This window comes from Eschrichtius robustus, chromosome 19, assembly GCF_028021215.1.
Source record: "Eschrichtius robustus isolate mEscRob2 chromosome 19, mEscRob2.pri, whole genome shotgun sequence".
NCBI classification, from domain to species: domain Eukaryota; kingdom Metazoa; phylum Chordata; class Mammalia; order Artiodactyla; family Eschrichtiidae; genus Eschrichtius; species Eschrichtius robustus.
The window spans coordinates 16,547,474-16,572,413 of NC_090842.1; the positions used below are offsets into that span (position 1 = coordinate 16,547,474).

Genomic DNA, 24,940 nt, shown 5'->3' on the forward strand with positions numbered 1-24,940 from the left:
TAGGTAAGACCATTTTATGGCACTTTCACAAATAGGTTTGTGGAAGAAAAACAATAAAGCTAGAACAATGATGGAACTTGTCCTCATCTCAGGTAACTGCAGGAATTCAACAGAAGAGCACCAAGTTTAAACCCATGTCCATTTCTGCAGAAAATCCTCTAGAACATCACAGCTCCCTGCAAGAGGCAATTATTTTTGCCTTCAGGTTTTTTCCGACCCCCTTGAAGCTTTTCAGACATTTCCGTTTTGCATTCATCCCCTGTTTAATGTGAATGGCTTTAAAATGTAGAGATTTCCCGACCCTAAAACGACTTTCTGTTTCCCACTGCCATCGTTGATGAAATACACTACCTCTGTTTAAACTTTCTTTTGTCTAAATCGTTCACAGTAAGACTTGCCTCTTTTAGACTAGAGAAACCTCTTAAAATAAAATCATCTGCTTAGTTTTCTTCTTTATCCAATGTCCTTTCTTAAGCCAGTGAGATTTGGAGCTACTTCTGACTTCATACTTCTCCCATTACCATTGTTTCAGAACACAGCCCTATTACCTACCACCTGCACAGTAAATGCCAGCCTTTTAACATTCTCTTTTCTGAAGCTTCTCTGCACTTAAATGTTCCATGGAGCCTGAATTCTCTTATCTCCATTCTCTCCAAACCCAATTCCCCCACCCCTAAACTTTTTTAAAAAAATTAATTAATTAGTTTGTTTTTGTCTGTGTTGGGTCTTCGTTGCTGTGCGCAGGCTTTCTCTAGTTGCGGCGAGCGGGGGCCACTCTTCATTGCGGTGCGCGGGCTTCTCATTGTCGTGGCTTCTTTTGTTGCGGAGCACGGGCTCTAGGCACGTGGGCTCAGTAGTTGTGGCTCATGGGCTCTAGAGCGCAGGCTCAGTAGTTGTGGTGCACAGGCTTTGTTGCTCCGCAGCATGTGGGATCTTCCTGGGCTCGAACCTGTGTCCCCTGCATTGGCAGGCGGATTCTTAACCACTGAGCCACCAGGGAAGTCCCCCACCCCTAGACTTTTAGGGGCGTATCCAACACATGTCCCAAGGATGACAGGATGCAACTGCATCATCTTTGTCTACAAAACATTCTATGGGCTGTTAAAGGAGCTCCAGGTTTTAGCAATGCTGCCGACCATTTTGCCTCACACCTCCTCTCCCTCTAAAGCCTCTGTCTCATCCCACTTTTATGACTCTTTGGAGCATTTGTACCTTTTCATTTCATTGGCTTGCATCTTTGCTTGCTATTTCAAAATGCCCCTGGAAGTGCATTTGCTCCTTTATCTGCTTCTCCAAACTTCATTAGGGTTGTATTTTACACTTATTTTCAGAGCTCTTGTTTGGTTTGGCACATTAGAATCCCAGCCTTGAGATGGGTACAACAATGTTATGGTGTTGAAATTAGAGGATATTTGTGAAAGTACCTCGCACAGTGCCTGATCCACAGAAGACATCCTATAAAAGTTAATTCATTGGTTCATTGATTCCTTTATTCGTTCATTGTATACTGAGCACTTAATGCATAAAATACTACATGGTAATAATACTTTGAATCATGCTAGTTGCTGGGGATTCAGATATGAGAGACCCTACATTTGCTAAAATAGTTCCAGAGAGGTGAATGCCGTGCTCTGATTACTTTCTACATTTCAAGCCCTGCACTAGGAACTTCACACACAACTAACAACCTAGAAGTGAGGGATTATTACCCCTTGCGTTATTTTTGATGCAGGTTATCAATATGTAGGTTTGAAGGTCATACCTCCAGAACTCTTCTAGTCTCGAAGTGAAATATTTGAGTAATGCCTGAAGGTGATGCCCAACATGGTGGAGACTCGTGGACTCTATATAAATGGACTTCTTTGCCTACTTCCTATTCATCATTCAGGTCCTAGATTAACGTTGCTTTATTAGGGGGCTTTCCCTGACTCACCCAAATAGAAATTAGTCCTCCTTGTACTTTCTCCTACACTGTGTACTTTCCCTTTGCAGTACTCACTACAATCTGTAGTTATGGATTTATTGCGGGATTATCCCTTTCGTGTCTGTCTCCCTCGGGACACTGTAAGTAAGCTCCAAGAAGGCAGGGACCTTATCCATTTTGTTCAATACTCTATACACAATCTCTAGCACAGTGCCTGGCATGTAGTAAGTGTTCAGTAACATTTGTTGAATGATTATTAATGTCATAATAACAGTGATTACAAAAGTGCAGACAGTCCACGCATTGTTAATTTTTCACTTTGGAATCAGCCGCCTAACTTTTTGAGGCATCTTTCCCTTACTCGTGACTTCTATATGGCATATTATTGAACCATTTGGGGGTTCCAATGGCTGGCTGTGGAGAAGGGGACAGAAGCAGTTGGTTGCTTTTACCCCCAGGACAAAAGCTGATGGCAATGGGAGAAGAAAGGCTGAGCTAGGAAAGGTCAAATATCAGACAAGTCCGGGAGGTGGGGAAAGCTGGACATGGGAAGAGAGTGACCTTGGTGTCTTCCTGTCCTTACTTCCCGTCTCCCCAGGAAGTGTCAGTCAGAGATTTTCAGGAAAGGGTGTTGTCATGGTAACCTGAATTGGCTCTTCCCCTCCTGGCTGTATGGAGACAACTGCCCTCGTGTGCCCCGGCTGTCCCCATGCTGGGGGGAAGAGGGCAGTCACTTTGAGGTTTCAGATGCATCATGGAAAATCCAGAGCAGACAAGGTCTGTCACGACAGACCCAACTGCAGCGTGTGGCAAGGATTCAAGCCCAGGATGCAGTGGAGGCGGTTCGTGAACTAATTAAAAGTTAATCCACTAAAGCCATTTTCTTGACAATTTGGGAACCCTCTCTTGACTTTTGCGAGTTCCAAAGAGTCTCTAAAATAGAGGACGCTATGTTTTTTGCACCTTTCTCTCTGTGTATTAGATTTCAGACCCAAAAGAGCACTGCGGAAAGAGGGACTCTAGATAAAGTAATCGTAGAATTTATTATCCAAACTGGGACAACTTGGAGAGTGAAAAGCGCTATTAATAATCACACCGGGACAACAGCTACCAGCTGGGCTGTCCTGGGCAAGACGGGATGTGCGGTCAAGAAAACTCTAGGGTCAAGAACAGATTAAATGCATTCCCGGGGTCGCAAATCCTGGCAGTCAGGGCTATGTCTGTGTGACCCCCGGCCTCGGAGAGTGTTTGGTATACAGTAGGTGCTCAAACTTATTAACCGAATGAGTAGATCCAAAGTTGTCCTCGGTGTGCTTTCTGAACAGAAATTGCTATGGGGTCCACGAACCTAGGTCAAATAGACCCAGCAGTGACACTGCAAGGCGTGGTCTGTGCTCTCCCCAAAGTAGGCAGGTACGCCATGCATAAGTAGATGTGTATTCTGTGTTTACTCATCCCTAACTGTTAGCAGTTAATTGCCTTCTGTTGACACACCCTGAGGGGAAATGGGAAGCAGTTCTCGACATCTGCATGTGCATTGTCTGCCTACTTATTTTGCTAACACGCATGCATGGGTCCCCATTTCCTAAAATCCATGCGACTGTGCCCTGATTTTATAATATATATTTAACGGGCGCCATACTTTGGGGTCTGCTCCTCAAAAATGGGCTTCTCAGGATTCCCTTCTGGGTCAGCCGGAGATGCCGGTCGCTGCCTGGGGCCTGCCCAGACTTGCTTGGCCACTCTTGTTCCCACCCCTCCTCCACCAGCCTGCCCGGTTCTTCAGGAAGAGTGCAATGGTCCACCGACCTCTGGGGAGCAAAAGGGCATGTTCAGCTTTTTTTAAAGGTTATGGACACTCTGAATGACACCAGAGCCCATGCTTCCAATGGCAAGGCCAGCAGCCCTGGAGGACAGGGGCGAGGCCAGGACGTGCCTCCTTGCCCACTTTTAGCCTTGCCCTGGGACTGACCAGAATCGATGTCCTCCTTCCTCAAGGCCTGCCGAGCGCTTGTCTTCTTCCCATGTCTTGGGAGAGATCCGTCTCCTCTGACAAACTCAAGATTCCAGGCCGAACTTTCCCATGCCACCGTCCCTCAAAATAGCCCAAGCTGAGCTGTATTTATAGCCGTGTGAGACTCTAATGGGCCAATTTGTTTGAATTTCCACTGCTTTTGTGTTGAACATACCCCACACCCGTGGACGGTCTCTTTAGGCTTTTATTGATGGGGTGTGTTAGGGTAGAGGGGGCCGTGTTCAAGATGGTAGTTGTATAGAGCACGGGGGCTGTTTTGCATATTTACTGTTCTTTCAAGCCGGTTTTTGGAGAGAGAGAAAGAGACAGAGAAAGAGGTTTCTGTAAGTAGCCCGGACAATGAGAACAAGCCCGGCTGTATGCCAAGCACGGGATCCCGGCCAAAACACATATCATTAGCTTGGACCAGCTATAAGCAAGGAAATGAGAAACATATGTTGGAGAGCAAGGTTAGGAGTGAGAGACTATGGGTCAGTGACAGTCACCCTAAAACTTTTCCCTTGTTCTTCAGCTGTGGCCTGGCGGTGTCAAATGTCATTTCGACTGCCTTGATTTCTCATGGTGGGGCTGCCTGAGTTTTGTTTGGTTTGGTTTTTTTTTTTTTTTTTCTTCCTCCCCCTGCCGTTTCCTGATGGGAGCTCTTTTGGGGAGGGAAAAAGGGAGCAGGCGGGGAAGGGTTGGTGTGATAGTTTTTCTCAGTTCTGGGAAAATCACAACCTTGTTTCCCGTGATGCTCTCGGAAATTCCTCACTTTCTCTGAAATTACGGTGTCTCTCGGTTTGGGATTTGGACTCGGTTCGTGAGGGAAGAAAGAGGGGAGGGCTTTGAAAGCATTTCTTGCTGTTTCTTTCTTAAATATAATTAGACGCGCCTCATTACCTCACACTGAAGGACTTTTGTACTTTTTCCGAGCTGCGTTTCCTGAGATCTTCGATGGGCCGCGGCTTGTATCCTCTGTCATTTTATCATCTTAGCAGTTATTCCCCGCCCCCCACCCCCCACCCCACCCCCGCCGACACGTCTGTCCTCTCCTCTGGCTCTCCCTGAGCTATCTGGACTTGATTTGCTGGTCTGGAGGCCACGCCCGGGGAGTCTGATGGGGCCCCGTGCTGGGTGACAGGCCTGTATTCCTTCAGCCCTTCCTGGCTTCCCTGGCCTCCACCGCATTCGTTTTCCTTAAAGTTTTCCCCGGACAGTTTGCTAACAAGGCTGTGCTCTCTTCCATTCCAGGGTCAAGACCCCTGTTCTCTATAAAACCCAGATGAAGAACTGTATCACATGAAACTCAGAGGCGGTCTCTGGAGAACCGACTGTGGCTACTGCTCCGAAGCCAAGGACGGTTCCAGACGGCCGCCCGGAAAACTCACCAGGCTCCGACGCCCAGTTTTGGCTACAGTCACAAGACAGCCAGGGGTACACCCTACCCATCCCGCTAAGGAACTGTCGTGCAAGTGGGTGCGTGGGGCTGCTGCAGTGAGCTGGGGGGAAAGGCTCCCCGTAAATCCTCCCGGCCATTCTTTCTAACACTTGGGGAATGGTGTTGCGGTGGAAACCATTTCAAATAATTAAAACATTTGGTCCCTGTTTATCCTTTGCTTCCTTCTTCAGGCCTTGTTCTGAAAATAAACTTTGCTCTGAGTTTCCGGGCTCCTAAAATTCCCAAGTGTGTGAGTGTCCTGAAGGCCTTGGGCAGAGTTAATGATTGGCTTGAGGTTAGCTGGACCTGCTCTCCCCAGGTGAGCTGTCTTCACATCTCAGTCTTCTTCTTTTTTTTTTCCTCTCTCTCTCTTTTCCTGGGTAGCAGGTCTCTCTCCTCTGCATGGAGACAAGCCTTACTTGTTGACTGTTCCTAAGTGCTCAATGGATCAGGAGGGGTCCATGTAGGGGTGTGTGTGTCCATTTGACCAAAAAACAAGAGACGAATTAGGGCAGCCAAACCACAACATGCAGGCACTGGGTATTTAAGTCAGATTGACAGTGAGTCAGGATCCTGGTTAGGTGCCTGAAAATCTCCCAGTTTCCAGGTGTCTCCTTCTCAGCTCTCTCTCCCTTTCCTCTCCATCATGGTGGAGGGCAGCTGGTATGAGGTTTGAGTTCATGTGTTTTCTTTCTGTGTCCTTACTGTTTGGCCGCCTCTCAAATGTCAACACAGCAAGAACATGCCTCAAAGCTACGACTTCCCACCATCTCCTCTACCACCTGCCTGGCCCAACCACATCCATGCTTGCCTGGAACCCGAAGGCCTTCTGAATGGTCCCTCCATTTCCTCTTTTGCCCTGTTTTAGTCCACTCATCAATGAACAGCCAGAGGGATCATCAGAAAACCCAAATCAGATTAATCCCATTGCCCTGCTGAGAACCCTGCTGGGTGGGCCCTGCCTACTTCTCCAACTTGATACTGAGCCATCTCCCTTTGGTCCTTCATGTTCCAGACACGCTAGCCTCATTTTCCTCACCAATAAAGTAGGAACAACAACGATGTCTACTCAAAGGGTTGGGAGGAGTAAATGCTTTAACACATAAAGCACCTAAACCAGCGTCTGACTGTGATAGGGGCTCAATAAATGGAAGTGCCATTCCATTTACCTCTTTGAATTTGCCAAGAACTTCCCTGCTTCGAGGCCTTCACAAACACCCGCCATTCATCTTTTTATCTTTGTAAGGCTATTTCTTTCTTAGCCTTCAAGTTTAAGTTTAAATGTCAACTCCCCTAGAGATCTTCTCTAACCAGTCTATTCAAATAGGTTCCCATCCTTTTAACCCCCCACCCTATTATTTTCTCCTGTAATAGCCTATTTGTTTCCCTCATACCACTTTTTCCCACTTGTCATTACATATTATTTGTTTACCTGTGGGCAGGGTTAGGTCTGTATAATCTGATCTAGCACAAGAAACATTTGCTGAATCAGTGAGTAAAGGAATGAATCAGACTCCTAACCTTTCCTCTTCTAATACCAGAGCCACCCTCAAGCCACCTCGTCTCCTGGGCCACACTCTCCTCTCCAATTCCTATATTTATTTATTTATTCTCTCATCCTTTTGCCAGTATTGACGCTGGGCTCTTGGCGACGGAAATTCTCTGAATCCTCCAGGGGCTGCCACATCCCTCCCCCACCACTCCATCCTTTTCTCTTGCCTGTGGGCCAGTTTCTCCTGTGAAAGGCTCACACTTTCATTGATATGTAAATAATAAATAATAGAATATGCAATGCCCAGAGTGAGTTCTGTGACTAATAACTCCTCATCTGCCAAGTTAGAAGGGTTTGGGGATGAATTAACTCATCGTCTACCATTAAGAAATCAATGTCTATGCAATTACTCCACGAATACCCAAGATCAGGTATCTTACAGCCCCACCTGAAAGCCTAAAGTGATAGTAGGAAACGACAGTCCCCATTTTTGATGCTTCTCACCACTCATTATGGGTGTCCATTGTATTATATAGAAACTGTGTAACGTGAGCTAAGACGCAGTAACCTGACCTGTCCGCATGAATCTCGCTTTCTCTCTCATAGCCAAGAACACTAAGAAGGAAAATGTCCTCGCCTAAATTTTTTATTATTTATTGACTGATAGCCTGTCTTTTTTTGTTGTGGTTCTTAAGCCTCTGTGCACTTTACTGATTACTCCTCTGGAAATCTTTTTACTTTACCATTCACCAGATAGCTGCCACCTTTGGGAAAGAAGGTGGCAGTGTGATGGAATGGCTTGATACAAACTGAGCTTCCAGAAGAGTCTTCATATTGAAGTGCTGGTGCAGCCCCACCCTGCAACCTAATGCACTATGAAGGCAATGATGTAATCATGAGAAATAGCACAAGGCTTCCATCAGAGTCATTCTTTTCATCCAACAGAATAAGCCTGAGGACAACTGTCTTCATCATTTCATTCCTGGCCCCACCTGCATTTGCACCGTTGGTGTGACTCAGTCATGGAAACACGTCTACCGCCACATTTGAGAGACTCTGTTCCATTAATGTGATCTGAAGGTGAAATCTGTATATCCCCCAGACTAAACTATTCAGTGATTTGAGTTATTGAGAAAAGCCCAAATAGTTATTAATTCCCTTAAGAAGAGGAAAATAAAGATCTCTTCCCTTATATGCAAAAGAGATTTCCACTGGTTTATATTGGGTTGGCCGAAAAGTTCATTCGGGTTTTTCCGTAACACCTTACAGAAACACCCGAAGGAACTTTTTGGGCAACCCAACATATGTTTGGATGGGTAGCAGATAAAATGATTTTATTGAAATGAATTTTCTAGAATTTCATAGCGGGAACTTCGGGAACAAAAAAGAATTCTGATGGTAAAGAGGAAGAAGAAAATGTTTCTTTAGTGTGATATATGTCATTATAATGGCACCTTAAATTCAGAGACTACCACTATTTGAAAGAATATGAAACATTATATACACAGTATTGTAAACCTCAAGAATACAAGTATCCTCACTTTAAAGATGGGAAGAATGGATTCATAGATGAGTCTTCCCCCAAAACAGAACTTTGGAGAAAAGCCAACACGGCTACATTGCCATTCCAGAGCCCTCTGTGTTTCCACAGATCTAAGGCTAGACCAAACAATTTTTTTTTTGGTATTAGACTTGAATCAAAGAGGCAGACAGGTTGTAGTTAACTCAATAAATAAATGTTGATTAAGTGTCGACTATGTATAAAGAATATGAAAGGCACAGTCCTTGTTCTCAAGGAATTTGTAACTCAGTGAAGGAGACAGACGTATAAACTAGATGTAATGTAAAGCACTATTAAATTAAAGCACTGAGAAAGGAGTATTGACAGCTAGTTGTGGAGACATCATAGGGATGGAGCTGCTCCGGTTGGGGGCTGCTTATAACAATCAGAAAGAGAAAGACCCATTGGTAGAATCAGGCCACTTCCCTAGTAGGCACCAGGGAACCCTTCTGACTGGTGGAGATTTCCTCTTTGTTCTGAGCTGAAACCTACCTGTCTGTAGGTAGATAACTGTAGGTATCCACCATGTGCTTCTAGCTGTATCCTCTAAAGCAATGTAAATTATTGTAATCCCTCTCATATGTACCTGCCCTCACAATTCTAAATCTGGATGACATTTCTCTCCCCTTTCCCAGTGCGCCTTCCTTCCCAAAGACTCCTTTGCCTTCTATTTCTGATTAAATGTACCAATTTCTTCAACTCTTTCACCTAGGGCATGATTCCCAAATCTTTCACTATCCGGGCATTCTTCTCTTGACACTTTCTACTTTATTCATGTCCATCCTTAAAATTGGCATTGAAAACTGAACATAATACTTTAGATATGTGTTGACCAGTGGGTCACTTTCTTCCCTTGTTATCCATCCATCCCTCTGGTCATCCATCCATCCATCCATCCATCCATCCATCCATCCATCCATCCATCCATCTATCCAAATGACACTTAAATAAGCTTCTGTGATAGGAGACACTGTTCTAGTTACTATAGGGGATAAAAAGATGAAAAACTTCAATGAAAGTCAAGTCTGGTGAGATGATGATTGGAGGAAACCATATTCCTACCAACACAACCTAAGCTTTCATCAGTACTTTGGCAGCCATGGATCACACAGTTAGCATCTACTGAGCTTGTGGACCCCTAACCTTCTAACAAAGTCTCACAAAACTTACACTTAAACAGATTGCCCTTGTTCAGGGCATTGGCATTTGATTTTGGGGACCAAAGTTCAGAACGTTCCATTGATTTTGGCCTTTAAACTTTCAGCCCATTATTTCAGTTTATTGAGTTCTTTTGGGAATCTAGACCCTGTCCTCCAACATCAAGCCTTTCCTTTTAGTTCTAGTCAACCTACGAACACCGGTAGCTTAGTCCAGAACTCTGGAGCATATCAAGCCAGCTGTGAATCCACCCAGCTCTATGACTAGCAAGGCCTCATTTCTTTATCTTGGCTATCAAGGAGATCATTTTTGGTCAAATGTGATATTGAAATCAAAATACAGTGGGCCCAAGGAATTTTTTTTTTTTACCAATTTACTAGTATAAATACTAAATAAATAAATGCATTAATAAAAAGTAGAACTGAATACCAGGCCTTTTCCAACCCCATGTTTACAGAGAGATCAATCCACTAATGTGGAAATTGGCAGCTCCAGAAGGTTTGGGATAGAGGATCTCTCTGTTCAACTCAGAGATACTAAATCAGCGGATTAAGTCTCCAAACTGTCTCTGGGCCTAGAGAGGGTAACAGTGCTCTTTATACGCATCTTGGATTTCTACTTTAAAAATGAAATCCCCTGGGTCCTATCAGTCTGTGGTTTGTCTGCTCTGCTTTTTGCAAACTTGGGATGGGGTTGCATCGTGATTGGTTACAATATTCTGCTCTTTGGAAGGGGGAACCCACTGACCCCTGACTGCAGCCGGTCATATAGAGAGTGTCAGAGGCGGACCAATTACCTAAGAGGATGGAGAAAAATCAAACAGAGGCCGGGCACAATGAAGGGAAAAAACACACAGCAGGCCCAGCTTTAGTTCCACTTCTTGAATTACCACTATGTCAATAGAAGGTGATAAATCTAGGGAGATATTTACTGATTAAAATTACATACTCCTACGGGAAACTGTATAAACAGATTGAAGAACAAAGCCTTCAGGGACTGAGCTCACTTGAATCCATCCAGGCTTTGGCCAGTCGTTTCTGTCTCCAGCCAACTCTTGGACCCAGGGGTCATCGAGAGAGCAAGTTGCTCCATGAAATCAGACTTGCTATGCACAGATCCAAATATTTGTAGGGAAAATTTAAAGCCACGTTGGGAAGAGATTCAGGACTCAGATCCATTCACAAGGGATCCTCTTATTTCATTCTTTTTTTTTTTTTGCTTTTACTCTCAAGTCTGGTCTAGACTCACTAGTAGGATCCAGATACCTGGTCTCTGTGCCCTGCCGGCCAGCGGAGGTCATGAGGCCACAGATGCTGAAGGGAGGACATAGGAGACATGAGTGGGCGTGAAGCCCACTCCCACAGGGAGATTGGGGGTGGCAACTGTTGCTAATAAGTTTTTTTTTTTTTTTTAACATTTATTTATTTATTTGGCTGCACCAGGTCTTAGTTGTGGCATGCGGGTTCTAGTTCCCTGACCAGGGATGGAACCTGGGGCCCCTGCATTGGGAGCGTGGAGTCTTAACCACTGGACCACCGGGGAGTCCCAGCCAATAACATTTTTCTGCCGACCCGCCTCGTCCACCCTTTTGGGCATATTCATATTGGTGTTGCCAGGGCAACAAGAGCTCTGGTCTGCCATCCTGGTCTCCCCAGGTGCATTGCATGGTCAATGACATCCTGCTTCTTTATATGGGGATCTTCTTTAGTGAGAGAAGTGCCTGCGGGAATGTCTGGAGCAATTTGTGTAAGGAGGGCCTAAAGCGAGGTTGCAGTTTCGTTTTCAGAGCCATCTCTTTATGCCAGCTCTTCCTGTGCGAGGGAGACCGTCACCCCAAACCCCTCTGTTCTGATGGGGGCAGCACAGGTTTCCACCTGATGGATGGGGAAGCCCTCACGGGGCTGCTGAACATCACCACTGGCTCCATTATCTACGAGCAGTGTCGGGGTGAAATTCTGCCCTTCTAACCCAAGTTCCATTTCTTTCCTTTTGTGCCCTTGGCTGTGAATATGCAATTATCACTCAAAGGGAATTGGGCAAAACTGTTCTGGGATAAACAGGCTTTGATGATTGGGAGGAGGGAGGTGATCATCTATACAAGGTCAATATGTCACAGAAGTGTGTTGGAGGCACAATTCCTATTAGGGCCGCCATGCGTGGTTGGGTGTTTTGCGGGTTTTGTAAACGTGCCTGGCTGAGGGGACAATTGGGGGCTGAAACCAGCTGATGTTCTATCTGCCAAGCTGTCTCGCAGAGTGCCCGGACACGGGGCGGTGTCCAGACGGAAGGGCAGGTAACTTTATCTTCATACACAGGCAAAGTTGGTCCTCCAGGCATGCAGTGCACGGACTTTTGTCTACCCAGTGTGGCCACCTTTTCCTAACTGTCCCTCCAGAGGGAGTGCCTTTTCCTAAATGGCAGGAAGGTACAGAACACACTGGACAAGGCCCTGGTCCTTCTGGCCTTTTCCTTGGAGCTGGGAGGAAGAGGAGGTGAAGAAGATCCCAACTGCAGCATTTAGGAGTTCATACTTTGTCTTTTAAAAGGCAGTGGTGGCTAATAAAATGCCTGTATAATTACCCTGGCTCACTCTCTTGTTCTTTCCCAACTGGGTTACTGTAAAGTGAGGTGAGCGCCCCTTCGTTTTTTTCCTCCCTGAAGGGATTTGTCAGGCATTCCCTGTCCGCGTGAACCCTTTTCCTGGGGTGTCACTGAGCCCTTCTCTTTCTACCGGCCTCCAGAGATGGCTGGTGTTACAGCTCAGACATCACACACCGTCTTAACTTCTGGAAAACTCTGAGACGTCCTTTTGTTTTTTTTGAAAAGGAAGTTATGTTTACAGCGGCCGCGCTGCACTGCTCTGCCCCTTGGAGCCTCCTCTGAATGGTTTCCAGTGTGTTCGCTCATCTCCAAATGGAAGTACGTTTTGGAGATGGGGAGAAATTAATTACGATTTCCCAAGCTGAGGAGGTAAGTCGGCTGTCGCGAGCCATGGGGGCGCTCTGATCTCGTTCTTCTGCTCGGCTTGAAGAAAAATCTCTCTTTGCCCTGGAATATCATGGCCTGGAGGCCTTTAAATTAAAAACAGTTGTGAAACTGGCAGCAATTTAGAACTTATGCCAGCGCATGAATCCGTAAAGAGTAGGGCCTCAGGGATGCAGGTCATATGTCTATAAAGAGGCCTGCTTTGTATCCTTGGCTTTTACTAAGGCAAGCCTTTGGCCTACCACTTCTTTTCTCTCACAGGGGGAACGTTGGCTCTTTGGGGTTGTTTCCCACCCTCCCTTCCGACTTAACCTCCCGCCTGGTCCCCGTCCTGGGGTTCTAGGGTTTGCCCCATGCCTGGGGGGTGCCGTCAGGGCCTGGTGCTTCTCAACGTCTCCCAGGTCAGGGATAGAAGCGTACAGACGGTGGTTGACGCCTCCCAAGAACACAGGGTGACCAGGAGATGGCATGGCAAGGGCTAGAGAAGACAACACAGCTACAGAGGAAGCCCCCACGGACAACGTGAATCCAAGCCAGCAAAACCAAACACCGTTATATAGAAGATATTTCTGTCAACTCCCAGAGAAGGTAGCGGAAATGCCAGACAATAAAATAGCAAGTTGAGGATGGGCCAGTAAAATCCCTCCTTAGTGTTTACGGCCTGGCTGCTTTGAAGCCAGGAGGTAAGCTTGGTCAGAGGGAGGGGTGTGAGCCTGGAGGGTGGTGGACAGACAAAACCTTAACTCTTTTCCCCACAAAAATCTTCCCACTGACACTTTCTCTAGCATTCTGCCTCCTCCAGCGTGGTGTTCTTGTGCAGAGGATCCCAGAACACCCTAAGTTATATGGCATCTTTAATTAAAAAGTGAAATCCACCTATAAGGATAAAGAAGCCCAAGGACCCGATATCAGTTAATCCCATTTGGCAGAGAAAGAATTCACACTTAAATCTGAAAACATAATTGTTTCCTTAGTCACGTTCAGAGCTGCATTCAGCAGGTTATGCTGACAGTCACTGACTGACTGTCTCATATGTGTGGTAGCAGGGAATAGTTTGGTGGGGTCAGACATTACATACAAAGATAAGGGATCTGCATTTTTTCTTGTAGAGAATTGATTTTCTTTTCTTTTTTTAACATCTTTTGCTTTACAATGGTGTGTTAGTTTCTGCTTTATAACAAAGTGAATCAGCTATACATATACATATATCCCCATATCTCCTCCCTCTTGTGTCTCCCTCCCACCCTCCCTATCCCACCCCTCTAGGTGGTCACAAAGCACCGAGCTGATCTCCCTGTGCTATGCGGCTGCAAAAATATGGAACGCTTCACGAATTTGCGTGTCATCCTTGCTTCAAGTAGCAGGGGCCATGTTAATCTTCTCTGTATCGTTCCAATTTTAGTATACATGCTGCCGAAGCGAGCACGAGAATTGATGTTTTAAGGCAAAGGGATGCTTGAGCAGAGCTGCGCTTTAGAAGAGCCATAGTAGAATAATTTTGAAGATACAGGTAATAGCTAATATTTCTTGAACACGTACTGTGTGCCAGAAACCGGGTTATTTTATTACATGCGTTCTCCTCTTAAATCTCCATACAACCCTATGAAGTAGGTGTTACTCTTGTCCTCATTTTACAGCTAGGCAGCCTAAAGCTCAGGGAGGTCCAAGGTCACACAGCTTGCAAGTGGTGGAGCAAGGATGAGACCCAAGTCTCAGCAACTGCAGAGCGCACACTCCTAACTACTATAGATCAGGCCTAGTGTGTACATTGCTCATTGCATCAAGTGTCCAGAAAGACCTGTTTCATTCGTGTAGAAGAAGGGGCAAACCTCTAGATTTGGGATTTTGAGATGTAGATGTCAGGGGTGCCAGATTTAGCAAATAAAAATACAGAACACTTAGTTAAATTTGAAAAGTAGCTGTAGCAAGCTTTTGTAACTTATTAAAAGTAGCTGAATACAGGACATTTAAGGCACCCTGCATAAAGATGCAGGACAAAAGTCACTAAATGCTGGACACGGCCTGTACACAGAGGATGCTTTGCAAACCCACCAGGTGTGCACCTTGGGTCTGTCACGCCATTTCTCTGCCATCTTGGGCAAACCCACCCCTCTTCACCTCATTCTTCTCAGCTGAAAAATGTGGATAATAATATCTAAGTGAGATGATATAAAATGCCTGGTAGAGTGCCAGGCATAGAGTAGGTGCTCCATAAATGCTTTGTTGGTGAACTGGGCAACTGCCTAGTTTCCAGAAAAAGTTGTTGTTTTTTTCTTTCCATTCAGAAGAACACTTAACTCTTACTGAGTATTCTATTCATCAAAGACTTGGCCTTTTCTTCATGAAAAATATATCTTTTAATGGGGGTCATTTCTTGATGTTTCGTGTAGCCTGTATTTAAAAACACCAGCCATTTCCTCTAATAGGAAAGTTGCTACACAAGTGAAAAAAAAAATATAAGGCAACAGAAACAATGCCCATTATATTATCTTCAAGCCTTTATTATGTAGGTATTAAATTTGAACTCAGAGGTCGTCACACTCTGAAAGTGTTTCCATCTGGAGCGCTCCATTCTCCATTCTGTCGGTTCAATTAAGCCTGAGAATTTAAATTATCTCCCTAACTCTAAAAATATGTATAGATACTTCTGAAAGTGGAAACGATTCCAGGGCTTAGAAGAAATGCTGTGGAGTGAATGTGCTCACAGCTCTCAGGCCAGGAGGGTTGACCCTTCCAGATCTTTGAAAGGTTGTGGAAAGACCGTAAAAATCAAATCAAATCAAGTCAAAATAGACAGCCTTTCTCTCAAGAAGAGCGTTTGGAAAAGAGGTGGAGGGATGGAAGAGTCGTGTGTGAAAAAAACATACACACTCAGTGGGAAACATATTTGTCTAAAAACATTAAATTAAAAACTCTGAGTGACAGCATTTCTTCCTTTCTTTCTCTCATTTCCAGTTCATTCTTATCAGAATTCTGTCAGCTCTCAAACTGACATTTTCCTGTTCTGATCTTTTCTCAGATAGTAAAGAGGGATTTTTATTTTTTTATTTTTTTACGGGGCTGATGCAAACAGCAGATCCGTCTACAGAGAAACGTCAAGGACGGTTTGGAGTCCTAAACCCTGACCCTCCTGCCCTCTCCTAACTAGCTATTGACATTGAACTTAAAAAGAGCGGCAATGCTGAGATGAGATAATGCTTTAAAGTGGAAGAGAACAGGGCTATGGGGAGGAAGTGGGGGGTTGGCAAGTGAATTTGCTGCTGGGCCGAGCGTCAAACTTCAGGCTTTGAAAAGTTCAGTTTTGCTTCAAGTATCTGGGAAAGAAAATGGGCCTCATCCTTGAGAACAGGTATGGGGTTAGAGAGTCTCTTTGGAGGAAACTCCTATTCCAGGAAATGTAACGTGGTCCCGTTTTCAAGATCTTTGGGGTCGATGAGCTGTCACACTATTGGTTTTTTTTTAAAATTTTTATTTATTTCATTTATTTATCTTTGGCTGCGTTGGGTCTTTGTTGCTGCACGTGGGCTTTCTCTAGTTGTGGCGAGCGGGGGCTCTTCATTGTGGTACGTGGGCTTCTCGTTGCGGTGGCTTCTCTTGTTGCGGAGCACAGGCTCTAGGCGTGTGGGCTTCAGTAGTTGTGGCACACGGGCTCAGTAGTTGTGGCACGAGTGCTCAGTAGTTGTGGCGCATGGGCTTAGTTGCTCCGCGGCATGTGGGATCTTCCCAGACCAGGGCTCAAACCCGTGTCCCCTGCATTGGCAGGCGGATTCTTAACCACTGCGTCACCAGGGAAGTCCCTGTCACACCGTTTTTGCACTGGACCCGTGAATGACTCCCTTTGCTCGTGTCCTGTAACAGAGTTGGGCTTTACAATGCACGCATTTGGAATTTTTGATGTGAATATCTAAAGGGACTTTCTCCATCGTTTCAAAACGGAGGAGTAGAAAGAACACGGCTTGCATTCGATTCTGATCCCTTTGTTCTCTGGATTCTATTAGCTTTGGCTTCTGTTTACCCTCATTTAAAGAGTCTTCCACCTGAAATTGTGAATGTGACCTGCTTCCTCTCTAGCTGGGAACAGAGATAAAAAGAGAAGTGATTTCTCAGAAAAACCTTGACTGTGCTATTGTGAGCCATCTGTTCTTATTTTCATATCACTGGGTCCTGAATGTTCTAGAATAAAGCCCTGGCATCTCTGAAAATGTTTCCTCCATTTCACCACTGGTTGGAAATGCGGTTCAGTGAACCCATGACCGACCCAGAATAAAATTTGTAAGAGAGAAGCTTGGATTCCTTGGGGGTAGGGTTTATTTCATTTTAAAATGAGCCCTGGTACACCTGGATTCTCTTCTTGCCTTATGGCGATTTATTTAGAGAGGCTGGTGCCTTGATACTTCTGAAAGGCAGGGTGTTACTCTGCTTACACAGAAAGAAGTGAGGAGTTCTCTAAATGTCTCCACTTTCTAGAAGCTGCTGGTGTCTTCTAGGCCAAGCCCTGGGGAATCCAAACCCTCTCCAGGCATGCCAAAGGCCAGAGAGCAGCACAGAGAACTCTAATCACATGAGCATTGTTCACGGGCATGGGCAGACCCCACTGTCTCTGTCTCCTTTATGTTCATTGCTTGAGACACTTGAAATTAGGCCTGACACAGTGCTAACAAATGTACTACAGGGAATGAGCCTGCACTGGGCCCTAGGGAATGATCTAGAAGGCTTAATAGGTCTTTTCCATCTTTAATTTCCACAGTTCTAAATATGCTGGCTGCTTATAAAGCAGTAGATTGACTTTCGGGCAGACTGGTTAGTTTCGAAAGCACTTAGTGGAGAGGATTTGGCTTTATGTAGCCATACCCCTTGACCCTGACTTTAGTTTGGACCTGGATTCTGAGAGCAGCCCTGAAGTAGCTCCTTTCACCTCCCTTTGGCAGAGAGCAAGTGGGCAAGGGGTGGTCCTAGGCTCCCCCCTGAGCTCATTAACCAGCCGCTATCATCTCTGTGCACTGGGGACTACGTCTTGTCTCTCTGGTTATGTGTAAGCAAATCAGAGCATGGAAGTGGTGTTAGCCTGGCTCATCACCGCCTCACACCCCTCTGAAATAAGCCAAGTGTTCAGGTTTGATGGTAAGCCTTCCTAGGGAGAAGGCTTCTTGTGTCTTCTGAAGATGTGGTGAGTGCCACGATCACTCCTTGTCTAAGGTCAAGGGAACAAGACTCACCTTAATGTATTGATATCTTTCAAAGCAGGAAGCTGCTGAAATGTTGTGCGGTTGTGTGACTTCATATTACGACGCAGCTGGTGAATTCATTTTGGAAATGGCTGGTTTGTAGGGAAACTTGCTATTTTTCTTTTGGTAATTGTTCCCATTGGTTTACCCTACCCCCAGCCCCACCATGACGCAAGGAAGCAATTATAGGCAATAAAACAGACACAGCTAAGTCTAGGGAGAAGGGAGGGCCCTCGGAGTTTCCAAATTTTCTTTGAGCTCACACACAGATTGCCTTTTTCTGGACATGGGAAATAGGAACAATCTCAGTTTTTCCATCCATAAGACAGGGATCTTAATTATTGCTTGCATCACAGGAAATGTTATAAGGACTAACTAGCCAACATTTTTACAGTGATATGGAGATAAATATATATGAAGTGCACAGGATCTTTCCTGATGGCTAAAAGGGAGGGAGATGCAAGAGGGAAGAGAAATGGGAACATATTGTATATGTATAACTGATTCACTTTGTTATAAAGCAGAAGCTAACACACCATTGTAAGGCAATTATACTTCAATAAAGATGTTTAAAAAAAAAAAAAAAAGTGCTCTTAAGAAGGAAACCCAGGCATCCACTCCCTTTGCATTTTCCATTTCAGGGTGAAATATACAGCTGGAAAAGCTACTTGTGACTGACAAAATGCTGGGACTAATATCATGCTTTGAACTACTTTATCCAGAATTAAGGAGCCAGTTCCCAATTATTCCAACCTCAAGGTCACTCACTGAACCAGTACTTCAGGTAGAGGAGGATTACGTATGGGTGAGAGAAGAGAGGAGACGTGAGGACCGCAGGGCAGAGGAAGGGAAGGGACAAAGAGGAAGAACAGAAGAGTGAAGAGGGCTTGCACTATTTTTCTTGTAAACTATCTGAATTTGAAATAATCATGGGTCAGCCTTGGTCATGCAGAAACGTGCCAACTCCTAGAGTCCTCCTCTTTGGTGTGCCACCCCCTAAAAGAAGGAAGCAAAGCCTGGAAAGGATCTGGCCTGCCTTGTGCCTGCCTGGTAGCTCTACCCAGCCTAGAGGTCACATTCAGAGGCATGGAAGAGGCAAGTACCTCTTCTTCCACCAAGCGTTTCATCAGGATTCTGTAAGCTTCAGATGTAACCCCTCTTAAAAATCTGAAAATGAAACGAGACACATTTCTGAGGTTGTCAGCAGGTAGATCCACTGGCTTGTGGTAAGTAATCTCTCTGGGAGGAAGTCTTGGCTCTGATGTCTGTGTTGAATGTTCCGTGGCTCCCCCCGGCCGCCCCAGCGCAGGTTTATTCTCTGGGCGAGGAGGTGGTGATGATATTGCTTCTAACAACCAGACTGAAGCGTAGCCTCAGGCTGTCTTGCAAAGCCCCCTCCAAACAGCCTCTAATTAATTTTTATCCTGCCATCCCAATGAGTCCCAGGAGTGCAGCAACCCAACAAAAAACCCTCATCAAGTCATTTGGAGAAAGCTTTGACGTAACACTTCCCGATTTCAGATCTCTGAAAGAAAAACTGTGGCAGAAGAAACCCTCAACCCTTCCCTACACTCCTCCACCTTACTTGTTTCTTTTCTTTTCTTTTCTTTTCAGTTTCTCATCTTTTCTTTTACAGTGGCCATAAGTCAGACCTTTCTCTGGCTCCCTCCAACCCATAGTTCTTTCAGCGAGAACCCTCGAGATACACATTTCTCTTGCTGACGGAGGAGAAACCCCAATTCTCTGGGGCCTGGGGCTGGTTCTCCCTCTGGGCTGCCCCAGGGATCCCAGCCACCTTTGGAGGGGAGGCTTACAGCCTCTCTGGCTTGCAGGGGGGCCAGGTCTCCTCTGGGCTGTGAAAACAGTCTTCAGTAGACAGAATGCTGGAAACCGAGGGAAGGTTCCACAAAGAGGAATTTTACCCACTGAGCACATTAAAGACATGGCCTTCTACCCTCCCCCTTTGGAAGCGCTGCTGGCGGCAGCTCGGTGGCGCTGGCCGGCTGTCCGTGCCGGGGGTCCCTGCAAAACTCCCGAAGGCCCCTGTTCAGGCGGCCTGTTTCAGGGCTCAGAGACAGAAGGGCCCCTTCTGCCCTGGCACCGGCACGTGAGCCTCACTTGTTGCCCTCTATCCAGCTCAGAGTCCTTCCCAGTCACCTTCTCCCACCAGCCTTTCAAAGCCCTCCCGGCCCCTCTGTTCATTCAGGATGCTTCTCCTGGGAACTCGGAATGAATGAAAATTTAGGAAGAGTGGCTGTTTGAAATGATGCATTCAGAGGTGCTGAAACCCAAACCACCCGCCGTCTGGGCTTCCTGGGTTTTCAGGACAAAAAGGTTGAGTGACAGTTCCCTTCCTGAGGTCTCAGCAGAGGAGACTGATCTGTGCCAGCGGCTCTGGTGTTAATTTCATGATCCCTGGGTGCCAAAGAAATTTCCTCAGGACCCGCTTGACTCGACAGCCCCTGAGAAGTGGGGCCATTGTTTCTAATGAGCTTCAGCAGTCTGACTCCTTTAAAAGAGTTAATCACAGAATCACAGGCCTAGAAAGGACTTCTCCGATGGCTCCTCTGTGCCAGGTCCAAGTGGGTGAGAGCTGATCCTATTTTTGAAGATGCCCACGGAGCCCCACTCCAGTGACTAATCACTCGTAATTCTCCTCTTTAATTTTAACCTCATGGGCTACTGTTCGAGACAGATTTCCGTTTGTGCAGTCCTCGGAAAAGGTAAAAAGCATTGCTCATCATGCAAGTGGGGGCTGTTCATTTCCTACTCCTCTGTTCTTTCCTGTCTCCCTGGATGGTGGCACGGCCCAGCGGTGAAGAGCAAACACTGGGGAATCGGACATGCCTGGGTATGAAGCCTGGGTTTTGTAATTGACAAGCTGTGCTACTATGTCTCAGTTTCCCTGTCTGTGAAACTGAGGAAATAATAGCCACCTCACTGGGTTGTTTTGAGGATTAAATGAGATAGTGAAAGTAACGTGGTTGCCTTGGGTCAGGGTAGGGCTTACTCTGCGGCCACAAATAAAAAGGCTCCCACTGGAGCGGAGTTGAGTGCATGTGGATTCTTGCCTGTTTGGTTGTTCTGTTGAAGATGCCAAGGGATACCTATGGGCCAGGCAACAAAGAGCAATGGAGGGCTTCCCTGGTGTCGCAGTGGTTGAGAATCTGCCTGCCAATGCAGGGGACACGGGTTCGAGCCCTGGTCTGGGAAGATCCCACATGCTGCAGAGTGACTAGGCCCGTGAGCCACAATTGCTGAGCCTGCGCGTCTGGAGCCTGTGCTCCGCAACAAGAGAGGCCGCGACAGTGAGAGGCCCGCACACCACGATGAACAGTGGCTCCCACTTGCCTCGCACAGAAACAAAGACCCAACACAGCCATAAATAAAAAAAAAAAAAAAAAAAAAAAAAAAAAGAGCAATGGAAAGAGAACTGGACTGAGGGTCTGGAGACCTGGGCCCTAGACACAGCTCTGCTGTAGCTTAGGCCGTGACCACTCTGGGCCTCAGTTTTCTAGTCTGTGAAATGATCTCCACCTGTCTCCCTGGCAGGGGAGTGGGGAGGGGAGAGATGCGGCTATGGATTGTCAACTGGAAAGTGGTCTTCAAATGTGAGGCGCTAAGGGCCCTGAAGGCAGATGACTAATTGACTCCTTGGGCCCGTAGACCTGCCTGCTGCCCTCGGAGCCCTCTCTAGCACCAAGCATTGCCCTGGCATTTTGCTAGCCTTGCCCTGAATTGCTAGTATCCTGGGAACGTGGAGTAGGAAGAGGCAAGTTGAAGTTTATTTCCTCACTTCTTAGTGCTCACGTTTCCTTAGACTCTCAGTTCTATTTTGTTGTGAAAGGGACAGCCCCCGTCTGGGAGGACCCCTCAGTCAAGAGGCAGCATGCAGAGTGGCTAAGCACTGGTTAAGCCCAGGGACTACAGGGCCAGACCCTGGCTCTGTCTTAACTCTGCCACTTTCCCAACTTGTGTCCACGGGCAAGCTGCCTACCTGTCTGTGTTTCAGCATTCTCAGCTATAAAATGGGGATACGAGTAGTTTCCACCTGATAAGGTGAAATGTCTACACACAACGTGCTCACAACAGTGCTCTGGGACGTGGAAAACACTCAGTAAATATTAACGGTATTATCATTAACTGAAATTTTCTAGTCCATGCAGTAATGAAGCCTGACCAGGAGATTCCTGACTCAGTCACGGAAGACCTCACTCAGAGAAGACACTCAAGTCCAGTGGGTTCTTAAGCTGCTGGGGTAGGGGGGCACGTGACTTGTTTGAGGAAATGATAAATGTTGTGGGCTCCCTCCGCAGAAAAGTTAATATGAGTCCCAAATTTCACATATATTTTTCAGAGGATTCCACCACAACCAAACCATGGAATTACTGGGGTCCACAGACCCTTGGTTAGAAACGTCTGTTTTATTGCCTTCTTGTTTATGAGGTCATTAGGATTACCCAAGTACAGCTTTGTATGCAGTGAGGATGTTTATCTGATTCAAAAATTAAATTATGGGTAACATCAACTGGAGAACCAAAAAGAAAATAAAATGTATGATATAACTGAACTGGAGCTAGACTTTATACAATCTCTTTCTTGAGCAGTATGCTTGTGACGTATGCCATTGCAATTTTTGTCCAAGCCCGCACTGCTCTGAGAGAGCCTTGGAGAAATTCTCTCTCCCCTTCTTTCCCACCCTTTGGCAGCTGCAAAGAGCCAAGGGTCACTGTGTTAAGAATTTCCAGTTCTGGAGAAACGGAACGTCAAAGTTGTGAACCTCTTAGTTAACAATGAAAGTTTCCTTAATTCAAGGGAGATAAAGAACTCTCTTATGTATGGTGTTTATAGGCTAGAGTTTGGAAGAACTTAAATTAAAAAACAAATAATAGCAAATACGTCCTTCGATATGGTTATACCCTGGACGGCTCCATTGTAATTTGGTAGGAATTAAGGGTTGGACCCACAAGAGTTTAATTTTCAGATTCAACAGAAGTATATTTCATGTCTCCCCAAATACCTTCTTAAAAAACACCACCCTTGACATGGTTTTGATTTATTTCTCTACTTCTGTACCATTGGCTTTGCAAAATTAATTTGCTGCATAGAAATATCTTAAATCACTTTCCCACTAAACCATGGTTGTTCTAGGGGAAGAAAAGGGGGAATCCTCTGTTTTCACTATCAAGGCATGATAACCCACAGAAAAAAATTGACTGAAAGCTACACACAAAAATAAAAGTAATATCAATATTTTTCTTTCTTAGAGAAAGAAAGGCCTGATAAGGAAGAGAAATGCAAACTGCAAAATATATTTCAGTTTCTCCACAAATATGTGCTGTGAAATGGGCTAGAGGCAGAGAAAAAGGATGGCTGAAAGTAACAGTCCAGAATAATAGGAAATGCAGAAGAAAATACGAGACCATGACTGAACAGGGTGGGAGGGAAATGGTGGACGAAGAAGGGATATATTTGGGTAAGACAGTTGCACAAATGGTGGGGACAGGGAAGAGAAAGCCATAGTAACCACTAGTTACCTTCTTTGCACATGTATATCTTTCTATCTCCCCCATTGCCAGACGCATGCCTCTGCATATTAGGTACTCAATAAATAAAGAGAAACAAAGAGAACACGTAAAAAACCCAGAAGCTTTGAAATTAATATTGACTTAGATGTGCACTTTATCCAGGCTATGAATTTACCATTATTATCAATTGCCATCTGTTTCCCTTGCAATACTGATTTTTTTTGTGTGTGTATATGTATGTGTGTATGTGGTTTAAATGTTGTTCACAGATCATCAACTGCTTGCATCCTAGCCTTCAGAAGCTCTACTCCAAATGAGATAACTAGAGTTTCCTACTTATGATGGTGGGGCGGGTAGCATTATCCTTAGGACTAAAATAGGAGTAAGTAGAATCATATCACTATGAGGTTGGGGCCTCCTATGGATCTGGGTCAGCAGTTTCCCGTGCTGATTCTAGGGACTGTGGTACAGCCTGGTGATAACATATCTGTAGATTATAGACAACTGCTTAAATTTCTTCTTTGGAGAATAGTTTCTGAATTGGGGATTGAAAACATAAAGAGATGAGAAACAAAGGAAGAGAGAGATTAATGTTTTAGTCAACACTCAACAGAATATCAATCCTGGCAAGTAAAAAAGTATTGACATGGTTTGAGAGACTCAGGATTAAGCAGAACATTTGAATTGGCATACTGTGTAGCTATTGAATGAAAATGTTCTATATTTGGTTAATTGGCCTACACACCCCTTATAATTATCTCTAGCCCCAAATAATGGATTGATACGCTTAGGTGGCCCTTAAAAAATGTCATTCAGCAGAAAGAGGCTTAGAGAGGACTCTACCTCATTGTTTCAGTGGTGCTTGAAATAACTGCAAAGGGTGACACGTCATGAACGGTAGGCACTGAGCAACATTCCTTGAATAAACAGGGAGCCAAGAGCTCCTGGATGGTAGGCTCTCTGGAGAGCAATGGAGCCTGGACACTGGTATTAATATGGTGACCCCTAGTGTTTCATCGTGGTAGCACCACTTGGAATCATACCAGCACCCTGGCCTATGTGGGGCTTCTCCATAACCTTCCGATTGAAGGAGTTATTGCCCATCATAATTGTTTACGTCTTTAAAACCACCATGTTAAACAAAACCCTCTTCAACTTTAATGCATTTTCCTGCACAGTATCCATTTCCAACCCCTGCTGAATAGAGTTGTCTTGACATTGTTTTTTCTTAGAATGTGTGGCCTCTTGTCTAAGCATTTCAAAGATCAAGACATATCAATCCTTTACTGTGGTTGCAGTGTCATAAACAATGGATAATGGCATCAACGGATGAATTGTTGGAGGAGGTGGGTATTGCTCTGTCCATGGTGTGGAGCACGACCAGCCGGGATTTACTAGGAGTACAGCACGCAGTGGACGGACAAGCAAGCTGGGAGTGGTGAGTGGCACAAGTACTTGTCTGTTGTCTGTTGGATTTTTCACCTTGGTACTCTCACCCAGACATGGCAGAATATTATGGGTACAAAGAAAGCAATCTGATTCTGTATGTTCATGTAAGGAGAAGAGGAAAGTCAAACAACCCAAGCTACCTACATTGCTTCCTTATTATTTATCA

The 24,940-nt window shown here is 45.4% G+C and overlaps 1 pseudogene; it reads right to left on the reverse strand.

Annotated features, from left to right (window-relative positions):
* Positions 1-13,883: 13,883 nt before the first annotated feature.
* LOC137754020 (U6 spliceosomal RNA) lies at positions 13,884-13,998 on the reverse strand (annotated as a pseudogene).
* Between the last annotated feature and the right edge of the window lie 10,942 nt (positions 13,999-24,940).